Source organism: Zea mays, chromosome 5, assembly GCF_902167145.1.
Source record: "Zea mays cultivar B73 chromosome 5, Zm-B73-REFERENCE-NAM-5.0, whole genome shotgun sequence".
NCBI lineage: Eukaryota > Viridiplantae > Streptophyta > Magnoliopsida > Poales > Poaceae > Zea > Zea mays.
In genome coordinates this window covers 194,795,462-194,809,173 of record NC_050100.1, presented here as the reverse complement: position 1 = coordinate 194,809,173, position 13,712 = coordinate 194,795,462, and the positions used below count along the sequence as shown (strand labels likewise).

General features: G+C 39.9%; 1 pseudogene; it reads right to left on the bottom strand.

Annotated features, from left to right (window-relative positions):
* Positions 1-3,835: 3,835 nt before the first annotated feature.
* Positions 3,836-11,787, bottom strand: LOC103628782 (uncharacterized; annotated as a pseudogene).
* Positions 11,788-13,712: the final 1,925 nt, after the last annotated feature.

Genomic DNA, 13,712 nt, shown 5'->3' with positions numbered 1-13,712 from the left:
CAAGCTTCGTAGCTTGAGACCCAACTGGGTGGTACTCAGTTTGAAGAAATTCACGAAAGACAACAGCATATCCGTAGAGTGCTTGAGACGTGTCCCGACGAATCGGATGTGGTTTCAGATCAACAGGTAATTTGTCCAACTACAATACTATTTTTACTCATCATACGTACATGTATGCATACTTCTTTTTAGCAGTATACGAACCACACTTTTTTGTCAACAGGATTTCTGTTTTGATGTTCGAAACATAAGTTTGAGGAACACATATATCACACCTCAAACCACATCAGCTTGCACCTGCTTGCCGAAATTTGACGTGACAACGGAAAAAAAATGTTTGTTAGCAGTCCATGTCTCATGTTATAATTCCATTTTACTATACATACTACACAGTTATACTAATTATATACCTTTGTGTAGAGAGGTGAAATGGCAACAGAGGAAATGGAACACAATGACAGTGGGCCAGTTTTTGACCAGACCCCAACTCCTCATGTCAGTATTATAACATACATATTACATAATGCATTTTATGATATTAAACTGATTTTTTAATGTTCAACCACTTACAACCATGTTGCATTTCAGGATGATACACTGAAAGGTACTACAAACTCTGGATCTGATCCACCCCTTACAGAGCAAGAGTGTGTTCGTTCTCTGTGGGATTTAATTTGTTCCAAGGACATTGACCAAAGCAGGTACATGTTACCCAAATTACGAATAACGTATTTATAAGTTTGGTTCATTTATGAAATATGAATCTATAACTTTGTTCATCATACAGGGTTGTTATAGATTACGGTGAATACAGTGCAAACTGTATGGATATTTATGAATCTTTCGCGGAGGGCAAATGTCTTGAGAATGTTTTTATGCAGTGTTTCATTGAGTGTGTTCGTGATGATTCTAAAAATCATCGTCGAACTCTGACATCTAACAGATTAATACTTGATGTCAACGTTGGGGTAGGTTCTTCTTCACAGTTATTGTAACTATACACATAATATACTTACACACTCTATTTTTTTTATAGGCTCTGTTAAATTTTGAAGAACAGGAACGTCACAGCAAGAATCCTCAGCCGTTTGATCAAAATGTCTTACAGAATTGCTTGCACAACACATTGCCTGCTTTGGTAAATCTGGATAAATGCAAGTCGGTAAGTCCCATTAACATTTTGTTCCCAGTTTCATCAGCTCATTAACTGTACATTTTAATTATCATGACATTGTAACAGCAACATGTAACCTATAATTACTTTTGTCATCAACAGATATTGGTACCTATGCTTAGCAGGGGACATTGGACACTGTATGTGATCAATCTACACCATCGGGTTATACACATTTTAGATTCGAACCCGTATGGTATACAACTTGGTGGCACCGAATGGAAGGACTACCATTATGATCCAATTTATTTAGGTGGCAGGAAATTCCCATGGGCTAGGGTGATAATGAGTAGGCTGAGCAAAGCGTTACAACACGTTTGCCCCAATGCAGACTTTCCTAAGTTTGGTAATTTTCCAATGGATATGCCATCTAATTGCTCAACAATGAGGACAGGGTCAAATGACTGTGGATTTTTTGTAATGAGTTACATGAAGTTTTATGATCACAATGCAGGTGTCATATCTTCTTTCAATCAACCAGTAAGTGACTGTGCTAACTGTTTCTATAATCCGGTTGCCATCATTTGTACATGTTAGCTATAGACGTGTCTAATGCACGCTATGCTTTTATTGCAGAACAATTCCCGAGACCTACGTGCTCATGCCCTTCATCAACTCACATTCCATCGCATCAACAAGGCGTTGCCACTTCCACTAGATATCCAGAGATTTATGTTTGCGCGCAATTAGTGAACTATGTCAGAACTAAGCAATGGTGTGGGCAATGTACCGTACTGTGGTATTTTGGCCATTACTGTCAGTTAACAATTTTAGGAAGCTTCCATGTGCTGTTTGAGAACAATTGTCATGCTACTTTGTCTTTGGGGTGTTACCCAGGTTCTTTCTGTGAACTTTAGTTGGCTGGATACTTATGGTTATGCTGCGAATATGTGAACATCAGATGTTTTCACTTCTGTGGGCTTTAAATATGATCTGTTTTTATGTTATGAAGATGTTATATGAATACCTCATTCCTTAATATTACCATCAGTTCATATGCGAGTATTATCCAGGTTATATACGATGTTTCCTACTTCAAATTATGCAACATTAGTAAGCAATATACGCTCTATTTATCAGATTTCAACAATCTTTTATCTTAGATTATTCGTATCAGATACAACAGACTACTCGCGCGCCTGACTCACTGCTGTCGTTATCAAAAGACTAATTACTGGTCATATAGTTTACAAATTATACGATCATCGCACAAGTTATCTACGATGTTTTGTAGTTCCACTTACGCAACATTATTAAGCAATATATGCACCATTTATTAGATTTCAATATCCACCTCTATATAAATCAGTTGCCAAACATACAAGGTTTATTGTAAAAAACAAATTAATCGTATCTCATACAACAGTCTAATCACTGTCTGACTCACTAATATCGAAATCATTTCCGTGTTTTTTTGATGTTGTTGTCTCATTCCAATCAGGAGCTTTACTGCCACCCTTGTTCCTAGATCCTGGAGGTCGTCCTCTCTTACGTCCAGCAAGGCTTGCCAACCTTTGTGTATTTTCCTCCATTGACAAACATGTCCTACTGTTGTGACCATCAGCAATTCCACACTTCTGACATTTCCTGGTCATTTTCTTTGTACCTTTTGCTCCCAATTTAATAACCCTTTCTTCACTCCCCTTTATTGTTCTTCCTTTGGGTTTTGAGTTATTTGGTCTTACCAAGCTTATCCCATCGACTGCAAAATCCAGTTTCTGCAATTCAAAAGTAAATACTTCTCAGCATATAATATTATGTAGTCCAACATACAGTATTATACCATTATTACCTTTCTGGCATGATCATTTTGTTCACTGACACCACTAACATTCATAATTGTGTGATCATGCAAATTAACCTGTAATTAACAACACATTTTGTTAAGCTCAATCATAACCCAATAACTCAAACTTATAAATCATGTATATGCATAACTGCAAATCAGTATAGTTGTTAAAGATATTACCTCTTCTAATGGACGTATTGGTATATGTATTTGATCATTGGCCACACCTTGTTCAAGTATATTAGATATGTCTTGAATTTCCTGAAAATTTGGATGAAAGCTCAATATACATCATTTACAAATAAACATTCACAACAGTATGATCAAAACCTTGTTATTCCTTTCGTCAAATTCACCATCCTTTTCGTTATCTCTATTGTCTTCATCATCGTCCTGAGATTTTATTGTTTCACACCTCATCAATATAATATGATTAATAATATGTTACAACATACATATTAAAACATTACATACCTGTATACCATCTCCTCCACTAGTTCCACAAGTTTCCTCAACGTCTATATCTGTTTCCAAACGCGAAAGTACTTCGAGAAGCTCATCCATTACTGTTAGGGCTCTATCATTTCCTGCTTTGGATAAACTAGCATGATGCACTACTTTCATTGCCTTTTTTAGCAACATCTTCTGTCTATATGACTTTGTTTCTCCATCCTTCCCCTTCAAATTCCTATCATCTCTTGAAAACGGAACATCTTGCCTTGCAGAGTAGGTGTATCTTTGTAAAATATATTCCTTCGGTATCCGGTCAATCTGAAGATGCATAAACGCGCGTAGTACATGCACACAGAATAGCCCTATAAAACAATAACGATCATAAGATTTTGTACATATGTTTTCAATGTATATATTTACTATTTAGTACTCCATACCTGTATGTTCCCAATGTTTGCATTCACAAGTATACTTTCCTGCATCTTCATCAGCTGTCACTTTGAATTGGTGTTGTCCCCACACAATTTTATTCGATCTAGTTGTATGTTGCACTACCCAATCATTTGCACCCCCTTCTTCGTCGTGCATTATCTTGAATGCGGTTGCATATTTCAAAGATTCCTGGAATTTATTCATCACAGCCCTTGTGTATGCTCTTGCAACCCTTATCTCAAACATGTATAGCGTGTTCGTTTCCTTTTGACCCTGTGGCATATATAATGCAAATTAGTTTACACTTATATTAAGGTATCAATATACGACATAACAATTTTATCCTCACCATGCTTCCCACTGATTCCTTTGACTCTTTCATCTTTCTACTGTGTAGAAGTTTCATCATTTGCTTGGCGAATTGATGAAGCAGAGTATTTGCATCGACATGTGCACTTTTGACAAGCCTGATCATGCTTTCGCTACGCTGTGTAGACAACATTAGACCACAATAATGATTTTTGAAAAAAGCAGGCACCCAATCCTTACGTATTCCATACAGCTTATCGAGAGTAATGTTATCGTGCAGATCAAAATCTTCAAGTAGCATTGACCATGCAGTCTCAAACTCCAACTCAGTCAAAGGATGATGTATTATAGATTGAAACCGTGTCTTAAAGTCCATTTCCTCAAATCTTGCATACAACTCGTTTAGAAAAGGCATATACCTATTTTGCACATGCCATAGACATAAACGATGTATTGTGTGTGGGAAAACCCTCTCGAGGGCTACTGGCATTGCAGGATCTTGATCTGCAAACATATATGACAAAATTGTACGAATCTTATTCCATGTTATATAAAGAAAATAATATCAAATTTAAGCCATATTTGATGTATATACATTTAATTCATTATTATCAGTCATACCTGTCAGCATCACTCGTGGCCCTTCGGTTCCCATGCATGTTTTGAAGGCGTTGAATACCCATTCAAATGTATCAACAGTTTCATCCCCCAACAATGCGAAAGCAAATATAGTGCAATGGAGGTGGTGATTTGAACCAACAAACATACCTAGTGGTTTTTCATACAGATTAGTCTTATGTGTTGTGTCAAATGTAACCGCATCACCAAAATCCATGTAATCCCCTTGCTGGCTTGCATGTGACCAAAATATGCTCAAAATCTTGCCTTCTTTATCCAATTGGAAGTCAGAGAAAAATTGTGGATTATCCTTTTTGCAGGATGCAAAAAAGGATAGTAGCTTTGCCACATCATTTGCATTTCTTTCTCGTTGCTTTGCCTTTTTCCTGAAATTATTGTCAAAATTTAGCATTAGGCGGAAACAACAATCAGCAAATATCAATTATGAATATCAATCGAAACATATTATAAACTTACAGGTTATACATGTCCTGTGCTGTTACAGGCACACTCTCAGGACCACCGTGCATTTCTGATACATAATCCATAATACAATGTTGCGGGATTCGACTCTCTTGCATTGAACTTATGAACTCCATGTATTCAGGATCATGCGTCTTGTTGCATTGTAACTGATTCTTTTCGGTATCCTTTTTAAAAAATTCATGATTATGATCCAAGTGCAACAGATCAATACGCACTGATATAACTGTCTCTTTTGCATCATCATAAATTTTTTAAGTTTCATACCGGCCTTGCATTGTGTCCGCTTCGAACTGGTACTACGTATCTTTGGGTTTGATATTCCCCTTACTGCTCTTTTGCCTTCCATCGAGCAATTCAACCACTTACAATTTTTCCGTTCCCTATACTTTTTCAATGGAAATCCAACTTCATATGCATACCTACTATAAAATTTATATGCTTCATCCACCCCACTGAATGTCATACCAACTTTAGGTACTAATCTCGGATCAATTGTAACTTCCTATGCAAAAATATAAATTGTATCAAGTATGGTACCCTACATATTTTTATGTTGTATGTACATCATAAAAATTTTCAGACCATAGTTTCACAGTGTATGCACAATATAACTACTCAATGTCATACCATCTCTAGCTGCCTTCTACTGTATACAATTTAACCTACAATACTGAAAATTCAAATCAGTTCAATATTACTTACATGTCTCTGCAGAATCACTGGTGTGTCCTGTTCATGATCACCAATAGTACGCATAGTATTAAGGTGATGTCCTCCTTGATTTACTGTCATCCTCAATGCCTCAAATATGGTCTGATCATCAACCCCCGGGGCCCTCAAAGCTGCTGGTGGAGTAATTGCATCTACAACAGTAGCTGATTCTGTATGCGTAATTCCATCTGACGCTAACTGGTTCCCTCCTTGTTGTTCTTCCTGCACCATTGTTACGATATCCAAGCATTGATTTGGTCGATGGACAGACATCGACGTCGTATACTCACTTATGGACTTGTTACCCCATGGCGCCGCCATCTTCCAGAGCAAATACGCCCTTCACCCAGCCGCGGACTATCAAATGATGCGTACTCTCCACTTTTTTTTGGAAGATTATGATTTTTTCCCTGTACCATGCGTATATCCAATATCGTGGACGCGAAATTCACGGCGCATATCCATTACCCGCTGAATTTTAGGATCGTGGCCGCGCTGATCGTGGGCGCTCTGATCGTGGGAGTAACAACCATTTATGCAATTTTGTACATAGATTTACGGTGTCGTAACTGTCTGTTTAAATGCGCTCCCCCAATTTACGGGTTACACGTCACCGACCCACGTTCGAACAAGTGGCCCACGTCGGTTTACGCATATTTGTACAAGCTATTATAATTGTATAACTGTAGTGCATTAAATCGGGCCGCCTGGATAGGTCCATTCGGTTCGACCACGCTCGGCTCGTCTGGCTGGGGCTCCGCGCACCTATATGAAGCCCAGGGCTTCCATTACCATCGCCCTATATATACCCTATATATATATATATATATATATATATATATATATATATATATATATATATATATATATATATATATATATATATATATATATATATATATATATATACACTAGGTGGATGCCCGTGCGTTGCAACGGGAAGATAAAATACCACGGTAACTCATGTACAAATGTGTTATAGTATTATAGGAAAAGGTTTCGTAATTTATTTATAATCCTACCCATACATTAATATACAAAAACACTAATTATTATTCTATATTTTTGTTAGTATCACTAAAAGTAGATGTTTACATACCTTAAAAGATATAGGTGTATATTCGTCTGTTGCTATGGAATCAATATGATAAGATACATTGATATGCAAAAATACTAATTATTATTCTATACTTTTGTTAGCATCACTAAAAGTAGATGTTTTCATAGCATCAGTTCGTCTAAGTTTTTTTTGTTCAACATCACATACTTGTGTTGCTAATGTAACAAAAAAAATTCACACGCCTCACAAACATTACAATATGATCAAAATAGACACTAACCAAACCTTGGAGGACTTTGTGCTGCTAGTGAACACCTACTCTACTGCTATGCTACTTACCTGAGACAGAGGAAATACACACGAGCAACTATTGTGGACTTGTTGCAAAATAACAAGGAAAGGTATTAGTAATAGCAAGCATAATTGTAGTAGCTGCAAGTATAACAATGACAGTCTGCTCTTTAGTACCTTACATGTATGAAATAAAAAACTATATAGGTAAAGTGAACAGCATGTCGTTATGTAAATCTAGCACACTAATGCTATGACCCTAAATTGCGAAATTCAAACAACCAAAAAGGCAAAAAATATTTATTTCATCAACCCATACTTGTTTGTTTAGGCCCACACAAACAAGAAGCAAGGAATCACTAACTTCTACACCCTAGTATTTTTTCTTTTGGTTTAAAAGTAAGGGCTCAGATTCTCACCTGAAATCTAGAACGATTACCAAGCGAGATAAGCATCAAACATTATTTAAATATAGGGACTCAAACGAGTTGTATTGTTGCAGACTGGTATTGTATTATTGAAGCCTTTTATTCGTGTCTTGGACCATTTTTAGCTGGCTTAACACAACACATATTATGTTAACAAATAGGTGTAGAAACTCATGTAAAAATATTCAATAAGACTATGTTCACCATTTCTCAAAAATACATTCTGCCAACCATTACCTGCTCAATAAAACCTTAGCATCATGAGTGACCCTTTGTAGGTCCACAGTTATCACATCTCAAGATCTCTCAGCTGATTCGCTTTCCTGCTTTACTTTCTCATAAGATTCCACAGTGGGCAACACAGGAACAATAAAAGTCTCAGATTCATCGTTGAAACTATATGACAGGTGAATGAATTTGTATATATGGAGAGCAGTAAAATTAGTCACCGAGAATCAACCAAAAGCACATAAAGATGTAAGCTTTGAATGAATAGGAAGTGAGATCATCTGGTCAACTGCTACACCCAACCTTTCGTAGTGCAATATTATGCCCCAAAGCAAAAAAGTTAGCACAGATCATACACAAATCAAGAACATATATGCTACTATATAGTGATAACATACATGATTGTCCAAGGGTGACAAAGGAAATCAGGATCTGGAAGAGACAAATGAGGGCAGTAGGGAAGGTACAGGACAAGGTCGTGGCCTGACCTCGCTGTCAGACAGTGAGGGTGGACTTGTTGTTCCATACGGGGGCGCTGGAGTTGGTGTCCAAAAGCTAGAGTAGCTCCCGCTAGACAGGCAGTGCCGCAAGAGCAAAGAGTCCCACCCATGTGAGATGAGCGAGCGCATCAATCAACGGCCGAGCGCAAACAAGATATGAAAAATTGATTTGAGGATCTAATACATGATAGGGTAAAATCGTTGAAGAAAGAACTCAAGATAGAAAGAAAAAGAGAGAAAACAACACCTTGAGCGAAGATCCATGGCTGCTTGTGAATCACGTCGAGCAGGCGAGTGGAAGGGATTCGGGGAGCAGACGCTTCTATACCGTGAGCCACTTCCCGGAGCTACGCGGCCATGGACCACGACCGCGTCGCGGAGGTGCTACAATGCCGCCCGACATTCCTAGTGCCGACGCCGTCAGGGCCGCTGCAGACCTGTTTGTTCGGTTGTCATGTTTGTCAACGCTTCCAGCAAATAGTAAGCGAATATATAGTACTGAAACTGAAAAGTCAACAAATGCAAGAATAAATTGATGGCCAAATATCATACCCGAACCAGCCACATGGTTGGAAATATAACACAACTTTGTCTCCGGTTGTCAGGTTTGTCATAACCATCTCTCCAGGAGAATCAACCCAAGTACGCCCAAATATCAGGTTGTTAACCTTTGTTAGTGGTGGCACCAAATCCAACACGACACCAGATTTTTTAAGTGTCACTCTAGTCCTGTGACATGGAAATTATATTACAGGGATTAGAATAACTGGGTCCCAATTCAGCCTTCAAAAAGGTTTCCATTTTATTCCAATAAAATATTTTTAAGCCATACAGATCTCCAAGAAAGAAATACAATTCTAACAATTAACCTTCCAACTGGATAGATTTCCAATGAATTTCCCAAGAACTTTGTCTTCACCTTAGGCGTGATATCATAAGTAAAATGCTCATTCTCACAGTGAGCAACACCCATTGGGGGATGATGGCTTACCTGATAAAAATGAGAGTACAAAATGCATAATTAGAAAACTTTGTTGACAAAGTTGTCTCCATTCAAGATAATCTGCAATGACATTCGTATCACCGACCTGCTCGGCAAGAAATGTAATGCCCTGGTGGTTAACCATCTCATAAGTCTCTCCAAGGATCGGATTAAAAGGCTTCCATGTGCGTTGATATGTGAAGTATACCGAAACAGCCCATGTAGCTGAAACAAATTGATTAACAGCTCAGTCAAGTCAAGCATGATATGGCACCGAACGCTGTGCAAGGCAAGGGAAGGAGAAAACTCACAAGCATAAACCATATGCATGTATGGATCCTCACATTCATCTGCTTTGTCTAACAATTCACAGTATTCCATCAACTGCATTCAGCACGAATAGGTAAAAACATTAGCATGAATCATCACAAGATAAAAGAGAAGTTATTTTCTGTATGGAGCTCAGTAAAGAATAGGAAGATACTTGTATCACATAATGGGTGACCAAATCAAAACTTATAATGGCCATCCAATAATAGGGTCATACCGCATTAGGTTACTTACCTCTATGTTTTTTTATTGAATTCATGGCATTACAGGCAACCTAATTTCTACAGCAGAACATGAAACACGACATCAGGAGTTTGCCATACAAGTAATTGCTACCGAACAACCATAAGGCAGCTTGTAAGGTCTTCTAACCTTATACATTAGTAAATAAATATTTGGTGAAGGGGAAAATTGCTACAACATAGAATACAATTTATGCAGAAAACATTTTTTTAAAGACGACAAGGATCAAACAAGTTGTGGAACAATCTATTACGGAAAAATTACTATAGGTCAAATCGAGCTAGAAAAACTGTTTTTTTAGAGTCGAACATAAATAAAAAATTCAGGTTATAAATTTGATATGAGCTAGCACAATAGAAAGAAAACTAAGCACATGCATTTCTGCATCCCATAGTAGAGGAATTCATCGATTCAAGAATAACCTTTAGCATGCATACCAATACTGCAGCAAGACCAATAACCCAAGTAAAAAGTGTATCTTCCAATTAGTGTAAAGTGGCCTTGCCAGATGTACCTGATCTTTGAAATAAGCAACAACTCTCTTAGCACACTTCTCTAGACTTTCTCCATTTGGCGGAAGAATATCATAACTGCGGCACCACTCATGAACTTGTTCTTTGCCAAATCGATCTACAGTTTCTTGCTTATTAAGGCCTTGTAGCTCACCATACCTAGAAATGTCAAGGGATATTTAAAGAGAAGCACAGTCAAACAACTATTATAATCGTATACTCCCTCTGTCCCAAATTAAAATTGGTCTTAGTAAATTAATAGATTCATATAATACTTGATGTATATGTTTTATATATGTGTCTAGAATCTAGATTTATCATCATCTATTTGAATATAGACATAAAAATCAAGAGCTAAAATTAATACTATTTTGAGACAGAGGGAGTAATTAGCAAATCAAAGAGTATGGAGAAAGTATTACATCCGTTCATTCAATTGCCAAGCTGTGATGACAGGAATGGACTATTTCATTGTCTCCTCACTGTATATCTGACTCCACTTGTGAGCTTGTTCACTCTCATTATGCGTGATAACTGGGATCTGTAAATACATATATCACCAGCAAAGCATGATTTCTCCGGCAAGTTAATACACATGCTCTAGAAGAAATTACTGGAATTTAAAAGGAAAGACACAAACCTTCTTGCGCCGATGCTGCATCATGGCAAGCATTGCGGTCATCTGAGCATGAATCAGTGATGAAGTATATATCACATCGATTGGGATATTGCATATCCTTTTACTTGCCTCAATGGCCTCCTCAACACCCTTCGGTGTCAGGGGTACATCGACGCAACCAGTAAACAGATTTTTCTCGTTCCACAGGGATTCACCATGCCGAATCAATATAAGAGCGCTTTCACCTACAACGACATAGAGATAACAGATTAGCAGATCTTATTATATGCCCCCAAATTCTGAGAAGCCCAAAGTTAAATGTGTCAAATGGACAGTTTTATCAAATTAAAAACAAATAACCACCATAGGAGGTCGTTAAAATTACTTGATTTCTTTGGGGTGTGGCCGCTGTTGCCATCGAATGGTAGGTGCGTCGGCTCCATGATAGAAGACTGCGAGCTCGAGGCCCACATCAAACCCAGTTTTCTGCTGCCTAAACCACATCTTCCTTTTAGATAAACCAGGCGAGCATTGTCCATCCTCTTTCGAATCTAGAGTTCTTCGCACTGCACCAGTGGGATTGCAAAAATGCTAGCGCGTGGTGAGAGATAGCCCAAGCCATTATAATCCAAGAAAAAGAAAAGCAGTTAGTAACTGGTTCTACTGGTAATGAGTTCTAGGAAGAGGCCGAATAATTATTCGCTCGCTAACTTTATAATGAAACAGGCTCAATTCGACCATTTAGCCATAGAGCAAAACTGATCCAAGAAACCAACATAAGATTGATGAACTCTTCTAGTGAAAACATTCCTCCCTTTATTCCACAAAATGGCAGAGCAGTAAAATGGAATACATGACCAACAAAAATGAACAAGTCCTCAATGAAGCGCACCTCAAGAACTCAGCAGTGTGCGGCATCAGAGCCGTACCCTTCCTCCCTGCCACTGCTGCCCTCCGTGGCGAGGTGAGCGATGTTTCCTATGCGCACGTTGAAGGGCTAGGGTTGGTGGTGGCGAGAAGAATCTCTTTGTGAGTTCACCCGTGACGACGTCGCGGAAGAAGGCGGCGTCGGACGCGAGCTCGCCGGCCGTCTTGCCGGCCCACTTCCTCGCCAGCGCCGGCACGGCCGCGTCCTCCAGGTACACGCCGATGGCTGTCTTGACCCTGCCCAGCGGGATGGAGACCTTGTACGACACCCACACCACCGTGCCGCGCTTGGGAAAGGTCAGCGCCAGCGAGCGGTCCACGGCGACGACGAAAGCGCGAGGGGGAGCTGAAAGGAGATTCGCAGCGGATGACAGGATCTAGGAGGAGGGCGTTGATGGCGGCGGATGACGGGATCTGGGAGTGGCCTCCTGCACCAACCTGTCCTTGGCGAGAGATCCGGTGGCGGTGGGGGCTGCGGCGGGTGTGTGTCCTGCGTGGAGGACATGATACCGGCAGCCACGAAAGGGTCCCCTCCGGCCTCGCGGTAGGCGGAGTCGATCTGGTTGAAGGTGGCGCTGGCGAATGCGTCGAGCAGCCAGGCGAGCGCTGATGGCGGACCCTAAGCATGGAGAGCGGATGGCGGGCGAGCGCTGAGAGCGAGATCTGTGTGGGCGAGCGCTGAGAGCGGTGGAGAACTGGAGGGGATTCTCCTGTTCGGCAGAGGGATCGCTGATGGCTTGGGGATTGCATCGCGGGGTGGGTACAGGGGCGACATTCGCGGGGACAGGCGCGTGCATGCCGCGGGGGGAGGCGGAGCCACGAAAGTGGTCTACACTATGCTCTTAATAGTTGTATATATATATATATATGTATTCAAGATGAATTGATTCTTGGTAAAAGAGAATACCTTATTATTATTATTACTATTTCTAAACAAGTAAGGTGATGGATATTTTTGTTAAACTTGGAATTTGATCACAAACTCAAAAATAATATCTTCCCTAAAATGAAATAAAATGTGAGCATGTCATATTTTGAGCTTTTGCCTAAACAAAGGAATAAAATAATTAATATAAATATATAAAAAAAATATATATTTTACACTATGGAAATATGTTGGATTGTTGGATTTGAACATTAATTGAAATTCGGATTTTTGGCTGGATTTGAAAATTGAGAACAAATCAGAAAAATTCATAAAAGAAATAGAAAAGAACCACCAGCGCTCATGGGCCGATTTTCCCAATCCGGCCCAGCTCGCCTCTGGTTGCGCCAACCCAAATGGCAATGCCGTGCTGTAACGTGGGGCCAGGCGGGCATACTCCTCCACTCACTGTTCTGTGGGGCCCCGCGGTCAGCCGCTCAGTCAGGTCTTCTTCTTCTCCGATGACCTTCTCCCATCCGCACTGCACGGACTCCTGACCGCCACGCGCGCTGCACCGAGTTGCTGATGTGGGGACCACCCCTCCGTCCGCATGGGGGCACAGTCAAACACCCACTGGTGGTCCCACCGTGCCCGAGGCATCCCATCCGCGGATGCTGACCCATTCTCGATTTGCAGGGGGGTAAGTTGTTGCCGCTGCCACGGTCTCCTCGCCGTGACTCTCGCAACCGTCCTGC